This window comes from Melospiza melodia, chromosome 25 (assembly GCF_035770615.1).
Source record: "Melospiza melodia melodia isolate bMelMel2 chromosome 25, bMelMel2.pri, whole genome shotgun sequence".
NCBI lineage: Eukaryota > Metazoa > Chordata > Aves > Passeriformes > Passerellidae > Melospiza > Melospiza melodia.
This window is the reverse complement of record NC_086218.1, coordinates 4,183,648-4,202,117: the sequence shown is the minus strand read 5'-3', so window position 1 is coordinate 4,202,117 and position 18,470 is coordinate 4,183,648.

Here is an 18,470-nt window from a genome sequence, read left to right as displayed (position 1 = left end):
TGATTCCTTTGCATCCCGATGACAGACTGAAATTTGCCTTCTCGGTGCCAGCGATTAACGAGGCTGAGCCCGCACAGAGATATCAATGGAGGACATTGCCTCAGGGTATGCGTAATTCTCCTGCCATATGCCAGTGGTATGTGGCCCATGCGTTGTCTGGAGTTTGCAAGCAGTTTCCTGATGCGCGTTTGTATCATTATATGGACGACATTATGGTGGCCGCGTCCACCCAGGATGAGCTGCTGAGGATTCAGCCTTGGTTGCTCAATGCTTTGCATGCTCATGGACTGCAGGTGGCTCCAGAAAAGGTTCAACAAAAACCACCTTGGAAGTCCTTGGGGGTCAAAATTCTGGAACAGACGATCCGTCACCAGGAGGTGTAATTTGTGCATTCTGTGAGAACACTGAATGATGCTCAGAAATTGATAGGTGTCATCACTTGGTTACGTCCGTATTTGGGATTAACCAACGCACAGCTGTCTCCTCTGTATGATTTGTTGAAAGGAGACTCTGATCTAAAGTTGCCTCGCACACTGACCCCTGAGGCGCGTAAGGCGTTGGAGGTGGTTCAGCAAGCTGTTTCGGCTTGTCAGGTTTAACGCATTGATCCCTCCGTTGATGTCACTGTGTTCATCACCACTCCAGATTCGCAACCCACAGGTATCATTGGTCAATGGAGTGACAAATGGTCTGATTCCTTGCACGTTCTGGAATGGGTTTTCCTGCCCCATCAGCCGCAGAAGACGGCAACTACATTGTTTGAGCTAATTGCTCGCTTGATAATCAAATGCCGACAACGGTGTTTGGAATTGATGGGTGCGGATCTTGCAAAGATCATACTGCCGGTGCAATGGGAGGATTTTGACTGGAGTTTTGCAAACAGTGTGTCCCTGCAGAGTGGTCTGGAAAATTTTTCAGGGTAGATCACTTATCATCTGCCCAGCCAGGCTGTTGCATATGGCAAAATCCACACAAATTTCTTTGCGGCCCAAGGATAGTCGGGAACCCGTGCAAGGACCCACCGTCTTCACTGACAGTTCAGGGAGAACAGGAAAGGCCATTGTTACCTGGAGGGATGGATCTGAGTGGCAGGTTCTGGAAGGCCATGAGAATGGGTCAGCCCAATTGGTTGAACTGCGGGCTGCTGTCATGGCGTTTGAAAAATTTTCCCAGGAACTTTTCAACTTGGTCACGGATTCCGCCTATGTGGCTGATATCGCACAGCGGTTGGGTCATTTGGTTTTGAAGGAGGTCAGTAATCCTGCCTTGTTTCATTTACTGAAGACCTTGTGGTGTGCCATTCAGGCCCGAGTTCATCCATTCTATGTTCTGCATGTGAGGAGTCACACTGATTTGCCAGGTTTTATAGTGGAAGGTAATGCGAGGGCTGACAAGTTGGCTAACCCAGCGTGGGTAGCACCTCAGCCTGATACACTCGCACAGGCCAAGGCATCGCATGGGTTTTTCCACCAAAATGCACATACCCTGCAGAAGCAGTTTCAGCTGACGCCAACTGAGGCTCATGACATTGTCGAGTCATGTGATGACTGCCACGCACTTGCTCCGCCTCTACCAGCAGGGGTAAATCCCAGAGGCCTTAGGGCCTTGGAGCTTTGGCAGACCGATGTCACCCAGGTTGCCGAGTTTGGCCGGCTCAAGTATGTGCATGTCACTGTGGACACGTTCTCCTCTGCGATGTGGGCTTCTGCTCACACTGGGGAGAAGGCCCGTGATGTCCTTGCCCACTGGAGGCAGGCCTTTGCCGTTCTGGGCATACCTTCTGCTGTGAAAACCAACAATGGTCCTGCTTACCCATCCCAAAAGGTGCGGCAGTTCCTGCAGTTATGGGGTGTCTCGCACAAGTTTGGTATCCCTCATTCTCCGACTGGTCAAGCTATTGTAGAACGCGCTCATGGTACTCTGAAGCAGGTTCTTCAAAAACAAAAATGGGGAATGCAGGGTGAAACCCCGCACAGTCGGTTGGCAAAAGCTTTGTGTACAATCAATCATCTCACTGTGCTGCAGAACTCAAATAATCCTGTCATTTTGAATCACAATCTCTCACTGCAGGCAGCAGACGAGGCACATCAGCCTCGAGCGAAGGTTCGGGTGCAGAATTTAGTCACCAAACAGTGGGAATGCCCCTATACCCTTATCGCTTCGAGGCGCGGGTATGCTTGCATGTCCACAGATATTGGGGTACGCTGGGTACCTTCCAAATGTGTTCGCCCTGATCTGCGACCGCAGAGACAGAATCCAGCTGATAAGCAAGATGGAAACCATGACCAACCTGAAAGACATCAAGCGGAGGAATCATTGAGTGATGATTCGGATGTAGACGCTGAGAGTGATCATTCTGATGATTCCTCTGCAAGTGGACACTGAATGTTGTTCATATTTTTCCTTTTCACATTGTTCATTTTTACCTTTTTCTTTTTTAAACGGAAAAGGGTGAGATGTCGCCCTGGTTTTCTAGGATTTTCTAAGCCTTCTGATGTTGACATTCTTGTAGTGAACTTTCCCACACACTTTCTATAAACAACTCATTGTTTTTCATTCCTTTATGGAGGAGGAGAGAGTTGATGGACTGTTGGTTTGGCCTGTGGCATTGCAGAGGTGTCACTGTCACCTTCCAATCCACTGTCACTCTTGTAAATCTATAAATAGTGGAGTCAGAGAATAAAACTTCCCTTTTTTCCCTTCACCTGAAAACGGTGGTGTGCTTGTGTTCTTTTGTGTTGGTCGGTGACAGTTAGGAGCCAGCATCCCCCAGCCAAGGAGAGAGGATACACTCCACGGGGTAACGTCTGATTTTTTCCTTCAGGAGCATGGAGAAGACATGAGGAAGTGGGGTGGAAAACCCCCCTCCTCCTTAGCAGCCCGAGTACATGAGCTGAAAAGAGGAACACCTATCACAAGAAGCTCATCTGGAGTCCATGCTGCTCCAGTCTCTTGCACACAGAATTCCAGACAATCTAGGAATGGTGATATGACTGATCCTCTTGAAGGAACCTCAGGAACCTACTGACAGGAAGAGAGCAACATGTACCACGACCAGGAAGACAGGGGCCCTGCCTTTAGCCAGGTAGAGGACAGGGACAGTTGGATCTATTGGACTGTGAATCCGATGGCCTGGCACATCTGACCCACAAAAATTTACGGCTTTGGTTGATACTGGTGCCCAAGGTACCCTGATGCCATCAAGGTACATTGGAGCAGAATCCAATTCTATTTCTGGGGTAACAGAAAGATCCCAGCAGCTGACTGTATTGGAGGCTGAAGGGAGTTTAACTGGGAATGCGTGGCAGAAAGATCCCATTGTGCCTGGCCCAGAGGCCCCAGGCATCCTTGGCATAGACTGTCTCAGAAATGCTTATTTCAAAAATCCAAAACGACATCATTGGGCTTTCAGGATAGCTGCTGCAGAGACAAGAGACATCAGAAAATGGAATACCTTGCCTGGTCTCTCAGACAACCCCTCTACTGTGGGACTGCTAACAGTTGAAGAACAACAGGTACCAACAGCAACAGTACACCGTTAGCAATATTGAATCAACAGAGACTCTGTGATTCCCATGCATGAGATGATTTGTAAACTGGAGAGCCAAGGGGTGGTCAGCCAGGCTCGTTCACCTTTCAACAGCCCTATATGGTCAGTGCGTAAATCCAGTGGAGAATGGAGACTGACAGTAGATTACTGTGGACTGAATGAGGTCACACCACCACTGAGTGCTGCCATGCCAGACATGTTGGAGCTTCAGTACGAGCTGGAGTCCAAGACAGCAAAGTGGTACACCACCACCAATATTGCCAATGCCTTCTTCTCCATTCCTTTGGCAGCAGAATCCAGGCCTCACTTTGCCTTCACCCAGAGGGGAATGCAGTATACCTGGAAACTGACTGCCCCAGGGGTGGAAGCACAGCCCCACCATCTGCCATGGACTGATCCAGACTGCACTGGAAAAAAGGCAAGCCCCTCAAACATCCACAGTATATTGATGACATTATTGTATGAAGGAGCACAGCAGGGGAATCTTTGAAAAAGGAGAGATTATCCAGACTCTGCTGAAAGCTGGTTTTGCCATTGCACTATGTTGCGGTGAGGGAAAACTTGGATGCTCAATATGAGATCAGCAGGCTTCATTTATTGCAAAGAGCATCAAATTTTTATACACAACAAGTAATAAGCTCATGAATATTCTGCAAGCCAAGCAACCTATTGGTTATGCCATACCATCAATTCTTCCTCATTCTTTCAGGCCCACATTCCCTTTTCCCACGTCTCTCTGTCTACTTGTTATCATACCCAGCTATGCCCAAGGACACGATATCTTGCAGGTGCAGGACTCAGACTAGCTGAGTTTGGTACTTTCCCAGCCTTTGGTCAGCTAACAAGCGAATGTCTACGTGACCTCTGTCATGTAGCCATTCCTCCACAGTGCTAAGCAAGGTGAAGGGACCAGCTCAAGAAATTCAGTATTGAGGAGTCAAGTGTCAACATGGACATAGCGTGTCCATAGGAGGGCAACGAAACTAATAAGGGGCTTGGAGCACAAGCCATATGAAGAGCAACTGAGGGAGCTGGGGTTGTTCAGCCTGGAGAAAAGGAGACTAAGGGGTGACCTCATCACTCTCTACAACTTCCTAAAGGGTAGCTATAGTGAGCTGGGGGTCGGCCTCTTTCTCCAGGCAACAACGGATAGAACAAGAGGACACAGTCTCAAGTTGTGTCAAGCTAGATGTAAGTTAGAAGTAAGAAGGAAATACTTCACAGAAAGAGTGGTCAGAAACTGGAATCATTTACCCAGTGAGGTGGTAGAGGCATCATCCCCTGAAGAATTCAAAAAAAGACTGGATGGGGCACTTGCTGCCATGATCTAGTTGAACAGTTAGAACATCGGCTGGACTAGATGATCTTATAGGTCTCTTCCAGTCTTGAAAATTCTGTGATTCTGTGACATTGTCAGATCCTGACAGAGGTAATCAACAAGATCACAGCTATGTCTCCACCTACCAGCAAGGAGGAAACACCAGCTTTCGTAGGCGCCATAGGCTTTTGGAGAATGCACATTCCCAAGTACAGTCAGATCGTGAGCCCTCTCTACCTGGACACCCGCAAGAAGAATGATTTCCATTGGGGCCCTGAACAGCAACAAGCCTTTGTCCAGATTAAGCAGGAGATCTCTCATGCACTAGCCCTTGGCCTGGTCAGAACAGGACCAGAGTGAAGAATATGCTCTACTCGGCAGCCAGGAACCATGGTTTGTCCTGGAACCTTTGGCAGAAGGTGCCAGGTGATACTTGAGGTTGACCACTAGGATTTTGGAGCCAGAGCTGCAGAAGCTCTGAAGCAAACTACACTCCCACAGAGAAGGAAATCTTGGCTGCCTATGAAGGAGTCCAAGCTGCCTCAGAAGTAATTGGCACCGAAACGCAGCTGCTTCTGACACCCTGGCTGCCAGTACTGGGGTGGATGTTTAGAGGAAAGGTTCCTTCCACACATCATGCCACCGACACCACTTGGAGCAAATGGATTGCCCTCATCACCCAGTGCACCCGTATTGGAAATCCAAATCACCCTGTGATTCTGGAAATTATAACAAGCTGGCCTGAAGTGGAGACTTTTGGAATATCTTCTGAAGAAAAGGAGGAGCAAGTGGCACGTGCCGAGGAAGCCCCATCATATAATGAGCTATTGGAGACTAAAAGACAGTATGCCCTCTTCACTGATGGTTCCTGTCGAATTTTTGGCACTAACCGGAAATAGAAAGCTGCAGTGTGGAGCCCCACATGACAAGTTGCACAAGCTACTGAGGGACAGGGTGGATCGAGTCAGATTGCAAAGCTTAAAGCTGTCCAGCTGGCTTTGGATATTGCTGAACGAGAGAAGTGGCCGAGGCTCTATCTCTACACCGACTCATGGATGGTAGCTAATGCTCTGTGGGGATGGCTGAATTGCTGGAAAAAGTCCAACTGGCAGCACAGAGAGAAACCCATCTGGACCACCGAGACTTGGCAAGACATTGCCACCCAAATAGAGAGGCTGACTGTAAAGATTCAACATGTGGATGTGCACATACCCAAGAATTGGTCTAATGAAGAGCATCAACAACGAGCAGGTGGACCGAGCTGCCAAGGTGAAAGGATCACAGGTGGATCTAGACTGGCAGGACAAGGGAGAATCATTCCTAGCTCATTGGGCCCATGATGCCTCTGGTCATCAGGCGAGAGATGCAACATACCAATAGGCCCATGACCGAGGAGTGGACCTTACTATGGATAGCGTCTCACAGGTCATCCACAACGGCAAGACATGTGCTGCAATCAAACAGGCCAAGTGAATGAAGCCTCTGTGGTACGGTGGGCGATGGTTGAAGTACAGGTGCAGGAAAGCCTGGCAAATTAACAACATCTCGCTTCCCCAAACCCACCAAGGCAAGCACTACATACTGGCAATAGTGAAAGCAGCCACAGGATGGTTGGAAACCTACCCTGTGCCTCATGCTACTGCCCAGAACACCATTCTGGGCCTTGAAAAGCAAATCCTGTGGAGACATGGCACCCCTGAGAGAATTGAGTCAGACAATGGGACTCATTTCAAGAACAGCCTTCTCAACACCTGGTCCAGAGAACATGGTATTGAATGGATATATCATATCCCTTACCATGCATCAGCTACAGGGATAGTTGAACGGTGCAACAGTCTACTTAAGATTACCCTGAAGGCACTTAGTGGGGGATCTTTTAGAAATTGGGAAATGAACTTAGCAAAAGCCACCTGGATGGTCATCACCCAAGGGTCCATCCATTGAGCTGGTCCTGCCCAGTCTGAACCCTTGCATATAGTGGATGGAGATAAACTCCCTGTGGTTCATATGAGAGGTATTTTAGGAAAGACTGTTTGGATTAATCCCACCTCAGGCAAAGACAAAACCATCAGTGGAATTGTTTTTCTTCAAGGACCTCGTTACATTTGGTGGGTAATGCAGAAAGATGGAGAAAGCCAATGTGTACCATAGGGAAATCTAGTCATAAGTTAGAGCTGTGTGTAAGGTTTTATTGGGGTGCAGATGGAAATAGGTTAAGGGACGGATAATGTCCTGCATTGCAAGGAAATATGTGTATTCTATTTGCTATCTGTTAGAGGTGTGGCAGTTATCATCAGTTAATTGGACAGTTTTTATATCTCTTCCACAAACCAATACTCCCTCTGGGAAGACATCTGCTGTTAATGGGCCATTGAGTGTCACTGCATGACTAATCAAAATTACATGACCCCATTGTGAGATATTCCACCCAGAGGGAGAAGCCAAATATTCCTAACTGGATATAATCTGAGATTTTGGGACACCAGAACAAGTTTTCCACTGGATTCCCAGAGGAGCAGCAGCTTGTTTCATTGGATTCCTAGAGGAAGACCAGGCCTATCTACACCACCACTGGATCTTCAGAGGAAGACTACACCGTTCTACAGCATCACTGCTTCAACAGAATCACACCTGCCACTTTAGGAGATCTGCAGTCACCATTTCAATCGGACTGCTACCAGCACCCTGACCAACAGGGTGTCAGGTCATATTCTGACTCTGTCAGTGCTGTTTTGTATTACTGCATTGTTTATTTGTTTAATTTTCTTCCCTAATAAAGAACCATTATTCCTGCTCCCATATCTTTGCCTGAAAGCCCCCTTAATTCCAAAATTATAACAATTCAGAGGAAGGGGGCTTACATTTTCCACTTCAAGGGAGACTCCTGCATTCCATAGTGGACACCTGTCTTTTCAAACGAAGACATTAACCTTTAAGGGAAAATTGAAAATATGTACCCCACACTCAGTTAGAAGTATCCTAGGTGAAAAGGCTGAGAAATGGCTCAAAGATCCCTGTATGTTAACTTATGAAGTGATCTTAATAGAAAATGGTTTAGAGGTAATTGTGTGTAACCAACTCAACCTGCCCAGTTCTTGTATGGAGAACCAGATGAGGAATTATTACATAATTGCCTAGGGGTTATAAACTATCAAACAAAAGTAAGAGAGTATCTAACAGATAAACCGCTCCAAGTTGGAAAATGATTGTACATCAATGGATCTTCACAGGTAATAAAGGGGCATAAGGCGTCAGGGTACACTATAGTGCATGAAGTGTTGGTAGCCATAGAAAAGAGAAAGTTATCTTCCAACTGGTCAGCCCAAGCATGTGAGCTGTATGCCCTAAAACGAGCTCTGGAAACATTAGCACAGAAAAGGGGAACAATATACACAGACTGAAAATATGCTTTTGGAGTAGTGCATAACTTTGGAAACATTTGGGAAGAGAGGAGGCTATTAAATTCAAAGGGAAAGGGACTGATTCACAAAAAACTTATTTTTGAAGTGCTAGAAACATTGCAATTACCAGAGGAAGTAGGGGTGATATATGTTAAAGGACATCAAAAAGGGGCGACAGAACAATTTAGAAAATTTAGAATTTAAAAATGCAACTGAATCAGAGGCAGAAAAACTAATAATAATACCAACACCCATGAGAGAAATGCAAAAAATCACTGGATTCAGTAGGAAAGAAGAGGAAGAACTCCTCAAAATAGGAGCCAAGAAAAACAACGAATGAAAGTGGAGATTGGCAGATGGGAAGCAAATGTTGAATAAACCCCTTGCCAAGAAAATGCTAGAAGGCATACATGGAACAACACATTGGGATACACAAGTGCTAAGTGATCAATTTCTAAGGAAATGGGCCTGCATAGGAATTTCTGGAATAGATAAGCAAGTAACTGAAGGGTGTGTGATATGTCAAAAAGTTACTAAGAAAATCATTATGAAAACACACAGAGGAGGGCGAGAACTAGCCTTAGGGCCCTTCCAAAACATCCAAGTAGACTTTACGGAGCTTCCCCATGTGCAACAGTGGGAATTTTTGCCAGTGATAGTAGATCACATGACTCATTGGGTAGAGGTGGTACCCACTGTGAAAGCCAATGCCAATGTTGTGAGTAAAACACTTCTAGAATCAATCATTCCCCAATATGGGATGGTAAACAAGATTGATTCAAACTAGAGAACTCATTTCACATCAAAGATATTGCAGAAAGTTGTTCAGGCCCTGGGAGTAAAATGGGAATTACACACTCCATGGCATCCATAGAATTTCAGTTGGGTGGAAAGAATGAATTAAACTCTAAAAAGAGCTCTAGTGAAGCTAATGATTGAAACCCAAATGTCATGGATAAAATGTCTCCCTTTGGCCTTACTAAGAATTAGATCCCAACCCCAGTCAGATCTGGGGGTGTCACCCCATGAAATGATGTTTGGGTGCCCCTCCCTGACCTCACGCCAGAAGGTTGCCACCAATGAGGAAGGGGAAGCCAATGCCAAGAAATAAGTTATGTCTATAGCACAAACTTTAGAAGGGCTAAGACATAAAGGGGCAATTCCTCAAACTACCACCCTGGATTTCAGAATCCATATTATTAATCCTGGGGATTGGTTGATGATTAAGCCATGGAGAGATCAGCCTCTAACTCCTCAGTGGGAAGGTCCCTTTCAGGTACTGCTCACCACCGATTCGGCTGTGTGAACTGCAGAGCAGGGATGGACTCATGCCAACAGAGTCAAAGGCCCAGTTGAAGAACCCAAAGAGTGGACTATAACATCCAGGCCAGGTGAAACAAGATTGACTCTCAAGCAGAGACTGAAAGACAACCAGAAATACACCAAGATGTCCAAAAAGTAGAGTCAAGCATCCAGCTCGAGAACTGTCTTCCTGTTTTAATGGGTGAGAATTACCAGCATGTGTTGAGGGGAAGCACACAAGGGATGGTAAAAGATAATGGGACAGCTTCTTTCAGAAAAAAAAGACAAAGGAAAGAGGGAAAGACCAGGTTGGCCCATTTGTTTGCTACCAAGAAGGCTCCATAGCCCTGCTGTGGGTAGCAACCCCGTAGGCATGGTAAGGTAGGGACAAAAGGGCATACTGGACCTCTATAATTCCTCAATTGTCTTTTAATTCAACAGGGACTGGAGGGCAGGACTGAGTTGGCCTCTGTACTAACCCCTAAGATACACTGACTATGGGTAGCAGCCACATAGGCACGGTAGATGGGAGTCAAAGCCATACTGGATTTCTGGGATGTCCTTTTGTCCATTCCAAAAAACTGTGTCCAAGGAAAACCTGAGATTTTTTTCTCCTGTTCCCATTGTCCTTGCCCACATCAACAGATGTTGGTATGACTCATTCAAAAGAGAGAGAAAATTTTTGACTGAATTGTTTGAACAAAATAACTTATTAAAAAAAAAGAGGAGTTTGTTATAGATGAGTAATCCTATGGTCGACTCTCATAATTAAGGGGTTAATATTAAATAAATGTTAAGAGAAGTTTTGTAGATGTATAGTTATCCTTCCCCTCCCCCTTGCATTGTTCTCACAGGATGGCCTCAGTAGCTGGGGCATTTGGGCTTGTTACTATGGCAGCACCTGACCTCCAATAAAGGTTTAAGACAGTGATCTCCACCACTGGACAGTGAAGAAGAAGTTGATTGATAAGACTTTGGGAGGGGTTTGAGGTGTAAAAGACAGAATATTCATTTTGTAGATGAGCACGCAGTGACTGAATTTTTGCTCCTGGCATTGTATCCTTTTATTTATTCAGTCTTCTGTTGTATTATGATAAGGTCTTAATAAGGCATTTAAATTTTTGAAAGTAAAATAGTTTCTCACATGGCGTTGGGGAATGTGAGGCAAGGTTGTCAACAGTGGATCAGCTCTCAAGGTATAACTTCTCTGACCTGGCCAGAACTCCTTAGGAGCGGCCCTACATCAATATCAAGAACAGAATGCTGCAATCATATCTTCTCTAAAGAGAACAGTAATAAAATACACTCTTTAAGATAGGAATTCATATTTCTTAGAAGGTCTTTGAAATATTTCTCCATAACTGTATAAGGAAATCTTCCTGCTGAACTGGATTCAACAAGAGGGAAATCAATGCAGAGCCATGGTTTGTCAGGACTTGCTTGATCCTAATGAGCCCTTTGGTGCATTTGGAGCTGAGCCCTGAAACCTCAGGGCCTGAGAGGAGATTGCACAAACCTTTCCAGGAGTCAAAGTCAGAAGAAAATCCCAAAGCGTCTCGAGGAATGAATGGGTCCCACTGAGGTCCATCCCCAATACAGGCTCCTCATGGACTCCTTGGAGGAGAGAACTGGAGGCCAGGATGGCACAAAAAGCTGCTCAGACACTGAGTCTGGAAAGAAAAATCCAAAGTACCTTAAAACCCTTGAGTATCTCTAAGTATTAATGAGCCCCACTGAGTGTCAGTACAAAGCTCTCAAGGGACTCATTAAAACAGATAATTGGGGCCATGATTGCACAAATCTCTCACAGGGTCTGTATCAAAAGGGAAACAGCAAGTACCTTAAAATAACTGAGTACCCTGAAGCATTAATGAGTCCCACTGAATGTTGCTACTGACAAAGTCTCCATGGACTAATTACAGCAGATAATAGGAGGACATGATTGCACAAAACTCTCAGAGACTGCAAGGCAAAAGCAAAACCCAAAGTCCTTTGAAAAAACTGCAGTCCCTGCAGGGAGCATGAAGGAGCCTCCTGGGCCATTCCTGAGCAAGGCTCCCCAGGGACTCCTTCCAGCAAATCCTTGAGGCCACTGGGATGTGGGCTAGGGAGGGATGCTGAGGGCAGGACAAGGGGCTGACAGTGCCCAGCCTGGCTGGGGCTGTGCCAGGAGGCCCCAGTGCCTCAAGACAAGGTGACTCCTCACAGCCCTCAGTGGCACAGACCCTGCTGCTGTGCCCCAGCGCCCCAAGACTTGGCTTCTCTTTGTCCCTGCCTGTCAGCACTGGCTCCAGTTCTCTGATCTGCCTGGAGCCTGGGGCACTTTGTCAGTCATGTCCCTCAGTGGGACCCATTAAAAGTCCAAGAAAGTTTGGAGCTGGATTCTGACTTGGAGTTCTGGAGAGGTTTCTTTAGCTCCCTCTCAGGGACTGATATTCACGGCCTGAGCACAAAGCCCCAGAGGCTCATTAAATTCCTTGCGCTGTGTCTGTGCTGCTGAGCTGGCCTGGGCTCCTGGCACAGAGGAAGCTCCTGGTAATCAAGAAGAGCTTCAAAAGAACATTTCTCTTGATGAGCAGCCCTTCTGCCAGCCCAGCAGGTCTGGGGCACTGCCTGCAGCCACCCCAGGCACAGCACAGAGGCACAGAGAGCTTCAGTCAGTCAGGGCTGGGAAGGTGCTGAGAAGTGCCTGGGGCAGAATCACTGTCAGCCCTTGGCACAGAAACCTCTGGCTGCAGGACAATGCATCTGCAGCTCCTGGAGCCATCTCCTAAAGCTGGAACATCCCAATGCCTACACACTCTGTGAGTACAATTCTGAGTATTTCTGGTGCAGGGGAGGTGAAATGCTCATGAAGCTCTTACATGCTAAGGGGTTCTGATCAGTCATAGAATATTTCCAAGTCAAGGATTTTCATGAAATAGAAGAAATTTCTCAGACTTTGCATTCAGTTTCCTACTATTGGAGAATGGCAGGGATGGGAGGTAAATATTAAAGGATGATTATAAATTTTGACAATTGCCTGTAATACCTGACCTGGTAAATTTAGTGATCAATATGTTCACAGGAGATCCCTGATGAGCTTTCTGCCCCTCCTCTGCCCAGAGACACCACCAGCATCACATTTGCTGGAGCCGTCAGGCTCAGTCTGAGGTGTCCTTTCTCCAAGCTGCAAATAGAACCTGCTCCTAGCCAGTGCCCTGCAAGCAGGCAGGGTGCTGTAGGGCCAAGGAGAGGGCACAAAGATTTGGGGTCTGTGAGTGCTGGCACAGAGAGATACGGCACAAGGAAACACCTGCAGGAACAAAATCTGCAGGAATCAGAGAGAAGATCAGGCAACGAGAGAAAACAAAACCCAGAAATGTTGTGGCAGGGAGAGTTTAGAGATGCCCACAGGATTCCCTCCAGTGCAGCCCCTCCCTCTGAACAAGCCCCCTCCCTCCTGTCCCCAAACCCAAGCCTCTGCCCTCAGGGCCAGGGCTCCAAGGCACGCAGCCCTTCCTGTGCAGGCAGAACTGCAGCAGAGCCGTCGGGCTGCTCTGCAGGCCCCGGGCCCAGTTCCCTCTGCAGAGCACAGGGCTGGGAGCAGCTGCCCGGCACTGGGGGCTCTGGCAGGGGGCACAGCTGGCTCAGGGTGATGCTGTCCCCAGTGCCCGGCTCTGGGCAATGCTGTCAGTGCAGCCAGGGAAGGACCTCCATCTCCCTTCATCCAATACCATCATAAGGATACTTGGTAGTCTCCCTGAGATTTCAGTCCAAGCTGGGAGCTTCAATCCAGGGTGCAAACCTTTCCTAGAGCATCTCTGACTTATGAGATTGATGGGGAAAGGCAAAGGTGTTCTGAGGCTGAAAAAGGTGCTGGGTTGATGAAATGAGCAATGTGAGTCATTGGCTACAAATGTGGAGCTGGGCTAGCTGGGCTGTGGTGGATCCATCTGCTCTCAGCACTGCCTGGTAGCATTTTAGGGGAAGCATAGGAAGATGATCACCATCCACCTGAGAAAGGTTAAAGCCCAAGGAAACTCTGAACAGATCAAAACAACAAACCATCTCCCTGCAGTCTTCACTCAACATCTTTCCCCAGGGAACTCACTCTCTTCCACCATAGGGCAGCAGAAATGCCAAGAGTTTCTGATACCCAAGAATTCCAGGAGAGACATGGGGAAACTTAAAAAGAAAACCCCAGAACACTTCAACACAGCAGTGTTTCTCTGTGTGTTCGAGGGTAGGGTATGTGGGAAATGGCTTTGATTTTGATTACAGGTATCTCCATTAACACTTCACTGTCCTTTTCTCCATGAGAGGGTGCCCATGTGCAGCCTCAGCAAATGTCCAACAGCAGCTCCATCAGCCACTTCCTCCTGCTAGCATTGCCAGACACGCGGCAGCTGCATCTCCTGCACTTCTGCCTCTTACTGGGCATCTCCCTAGCTGTCCTCCTGGGCAACGGCCTCATCATCAGCACCGTAGCCTGCGGCCACCACCTGCACATGCCCATGTTCTTCTTCCTGCTCAACCTGGCCCTCAGCGACCTGGGCTCCATCTGCACCACTGTCCCCAAAGCCATGCACAATTCCCTCTGGGACATCAGGAACATCTCTTACACAGGATGTGCTGCACAGCTCTTTCTTTTTGTGTTTTTCATGTCATTAGAGGTTTCCCTCCTGACCGTCATGTGCTACGACCGCTACGTGTGCATCTGCAAACCCCTGCACTACGGGACCCTCCTGGGCAGCAGAGCTTGTGCCCACATGGCAGCAGCTGCCTGGGCCAGTGCCTTTCTCAATTCACTGCTGCACACAGCCAATACATTTTCCCTGCCTCTGTGCCATGGCTATGGCCTGGGCCAAATCTTCTGTGAAGTGCCCCAGATCCTCAAGCTCTCCTGCTCAAATTCCTACATTAGGGAACTTTCTCCTCTTATGGGAAGTGCTTTTCTGTTTTTTAGTTGTTTTGTGTTCATTGTTTTCTGTCGCAGACATTTTTTCACAGAAATCCTTTCTTTCAGATTTCTGCGTCTTCTGGAAGGCAGAGGCCTCAGAAGAGAATGTAAACAATTATTATCAGCTGCTGTGAAATGCAACAGGGGCACCTTGATTGGCTCATGTTCCCAGGTTTATAATTGGAGGCCAATCACAGGTGCAAGCTAGGGACTGAGTCCTTGGACACAACTTTGTTATAGATTCTTTCTTTCTATTCTTAGCCTAGCAGCAGCCTCTGCAAACTTCGCTCTTTATTCTTACTAGTATAGTTATAATGTATAATATATCATATATCAATAAATCCAGCCTTCTGATCAAGAAACAAGATTCACCATCCTTCTCTCACCAGTAGCGACCCACTCAGGTTGCTGTAATAGTTTTCTCCTATGTGCAGATCTTCAGGGCTGTGCTGAGGATCCCCTCTGAGCAGGGATGGCACAAAGCCTTTTCCACCTGCCTCCCTAACCTGGCTGTGCTCTCCCTGTTCCTGGGCACTGCTACATTTGCTGACCTGAAGCCCTCCTCCATCTCCACTCCATCCCTGGATCTGGCCACGTCTGCTCTGTACTCGGTGGTGACTCCAGCCCTGAACCCTCTCATCTACAGCCTGAGGAACCAGGAGCTCAAGGCTGCAGTGTGGAAACTGATGACTGGATGGTTTCAGAAACATTAAACTGCTGGCCAATTTCTGCAAGTCACTTGTCATAAAAGACATCTTTGATACTTCTTGTTGATTTGTTTATGGGTTTCTTTCATTTGTTTTACTTTTTTCATATTTTCCAAAAAGAATGGTCACTGTTTGTGTAATTTCTAATTTTGTTTCTCTCCACATTCCCTGTGGCCACAGACTGTGTCAATGAGGGGCTGCAGTCTCGGTGGCTTTAAAGGAACCAAAGGATGTCCCAGTAAAGATTTCTGTAGAGAGGCCCTTTTGTTGCCTTCTCTGGAGCTGCAGCAGCAATGTTTGTGTGCAGAGCTGGGGGCAGTTCAGCGCAGGCCCAGCAGCTGAGCCCAGCAGCAGCACTTGCTGTTGCCAGGGCTGCTGTCGTGGCCCTGCCCCACTGCCCTGGTGGCCCTGGTGTTGCTGTAGGGCCTGAATGCTCTTGGGGCCGGGCGCAGTCCTGGGGGTGGCAGTGCCAGTGCTGCAGCAGGGACAGGCCATGGGCATTGCTGGGGCAGCGCTGACGCCTCAGGCCAGGGCCTGGGGTCTCCAGGCTCCTTGCCCAGGCTCTCTCAAGAACACAGCCAGGCCAATGCTCAGCACAGAAAAGCCCCGTGAGCAGCCCCAGGCTGGCTGTGGGCAGGCTGGGTGCAAACAGCATGGCTGGGGCTCTGCAAGGTCTCTGGGGCAGACAGCGGAGGAGCAGCAGAGCAGGGGCTGATCCGGCCCCAGTGTGCTGGACAGCCCAGGGCAGCGTCCCAGAGCGTCCTCATGGAGCTGCCAACAACATCCCCCCTCTGCAGCCCTTGCCTCTCCCCCAGCTCATAGAGGTGCCCCATCCTTGCAGGCACAGACACAGCAGCATTGGCTCAGCAGCCCCTGTTTGCCTTGCACAGCAGGCAGGAGCACCCCCATGCTGTTGGTGTGGGGACATGAACTTGAGGGAGCACAAATGCCATCAGCCCCTGGGGGCCAGCAAGGGCTGGGAGACACCAGGGAAACCACTCAGCTTTGTCCTGGCCTCTGCAGTCAGCCAGACAGTTTGTTCCCATGAGCTGAGAATTTCCTGTCCCACTGCAGACACTGTTGCTCAGAGCCAGGGCTGCCTGCAAGCCACCCCCAAACTGCCCTCAGCATTTCCTTTGATTCACCCTATCTTTCTTTACTCTTCCTGCTACAAATTTCTTCCTGTTGCCTACCCCTGTTCCCTCCTCTGCAAACAGCCCATCCCTGTTTGCCCTTTCCTCTCTGGCCCCACTCCCCATTGCAGTTCCTGACTTGGCCCCATGAGAATGTCGCTTGTGGAGCTGGATAATCCTACAAGTGCTGCAGGAATTGTCTGCAGGCTCCTGCAGTGCCTCCTGCTGCTCCCTTGCCAGAGGCACCCCAGGCCATGGGGGGCACATCTGGGCTGCTGTGTCTGGCTCTGGGGCTACCTGTTCTGGGCAGTGAGGAGGAGCTGCAGAGGCTCTGCAGGACTGACAGGATGGGCTTTGGGGCTGGCAGTAGAATCTGAGGGACCTGGGCTGTTGGAACTGCTGAAGAGGAGGCCCAGGGCTTATTCTGCAACTGCCCCAAGGGTGCTTTCAGAGAATCCCAGAATCAGCAAGGGTGGAAAAGACCTTGGAGATCATCAAGTCCGACTGTGCCTTGACACCGACTTGTCTCCCCTGAGCCTCCTCTTCTCCAGGATAAACAACCCCAGCTCCCTCAGCCACTCTTCACAGGACTTGTGCTCCAAACCCCTCACCAGCCTTGTTGCCTATCTCTGAACATGCTCCAGCCCCTCCATGTCCTTCCTAAATTTGGGGGCCCAGATCTGGACACAGCACTCGAGGTACTGCCCAAGCAGTGCTGAGCACAGGGGAAGAATCCCTGCCCTGCTCCTGCTGGCCACACCATTCCTGATCCAGGCCAGGAGCCATTGGCCTTCTTGGCCACCTGGGCACACTGCTGGCTCCTGTCCAGCCTGCTGTCCATCAGTCCCTGATGGTCCCTTTCTGCCTGGCTGCTGTCCAGCCACTCTGTCCCCAGCCTGTAATGCTGCAAGGGTTTTTTATGTCAAAGTGCAGGACCGGGGTACTTGGACTTTTTAAACTTCACCTTGTTGGATTTGGGCCCTGGATCCAGCCTGTCCAGGCTCCTGTGCAGAGCCCTCCTACCCTTGAGCAGATCAACACTCCCAGACAACTCATTTTCAACAGGATTCAATGAGGGTCCACAGTGTCCTAATGGTATCCATGATTCTATGAGGCCTCCCATTGTCACAATGTCACTTTGGTTCCATGGGACCGCTCTGTGTCACAATGGCCCTTGGATCCTTGGGCCCCTCAGTGTCACAATGGATCCTTGGTTCCATTAAGTCTGGCAGTGCAGCAATGCTCTCCTTGGTTCCATAGTGCCATGATGGCCTCTTGGTCCCAAGGGCCACCACGATGTCAAACATGTTTTGTTCATTCCAGGAGTCCCTGAGGAGCAGCAGTGGGCCCTGTGTTCCATGGGGCCCTGCAGGGTCACAATGGCTCCAACCTGACATCAGGTCCTGCTCTGTCACAATGCTCTGCATGGTTCCACAAGGCTCTGCAGGGTCACAGTGGCCTCTGTGGTTCCACGAGGACCAAGACTGTCACAATGGACTCCTTGCTTCCATTCAGCCCCACAGTGTCACAGTGGCCCCTTGGCTCTGCGCTGCCATGTTGTACACAGTAGTCACCATGGTACATTTAGTGCCACCAGGCCCCGCAGTGTCACAATGGCCCCTGGATTCCCCAGGGCCCTGCAGTGTCACAATCATCAGAGAACCAACCAGGCTGCAAAAGGCCTTGGAGAATGGGGCTGTCAGGAACCTGCAGCTTGCAAGGTGCTCTGCTCTCCCTCAGGTGTTCTTTGACAGATCCAATCCTAGCTGGGAACCTCAGGGCACAAGTGGCACTGCCTGTTCATGGGCACACAGCTGATGTCTGCCTGGAAAGGGGCACAGGTTTTAATATTTGTTTGTTTGATAATATACAGACAAATCTTTATTATCTGGATCATCTGAGTGCTTTTAAGAATAGAAAATTTTCCCATGTGAAATAGGGATTACCTGGAAGTGTACTGATGGCAGAAGAAGAAGAAATACTGGTCTTCCACCCTACTTGTGTCACCAATATTCAGTCTATTGTTTAACGTCTCTTTTCCATCAGGTGTTTCCAGCTCTCCTGGTTAAATGGCCATGTCTAATGAAATCTCTTCACTAGACCAGATGGATCTATGA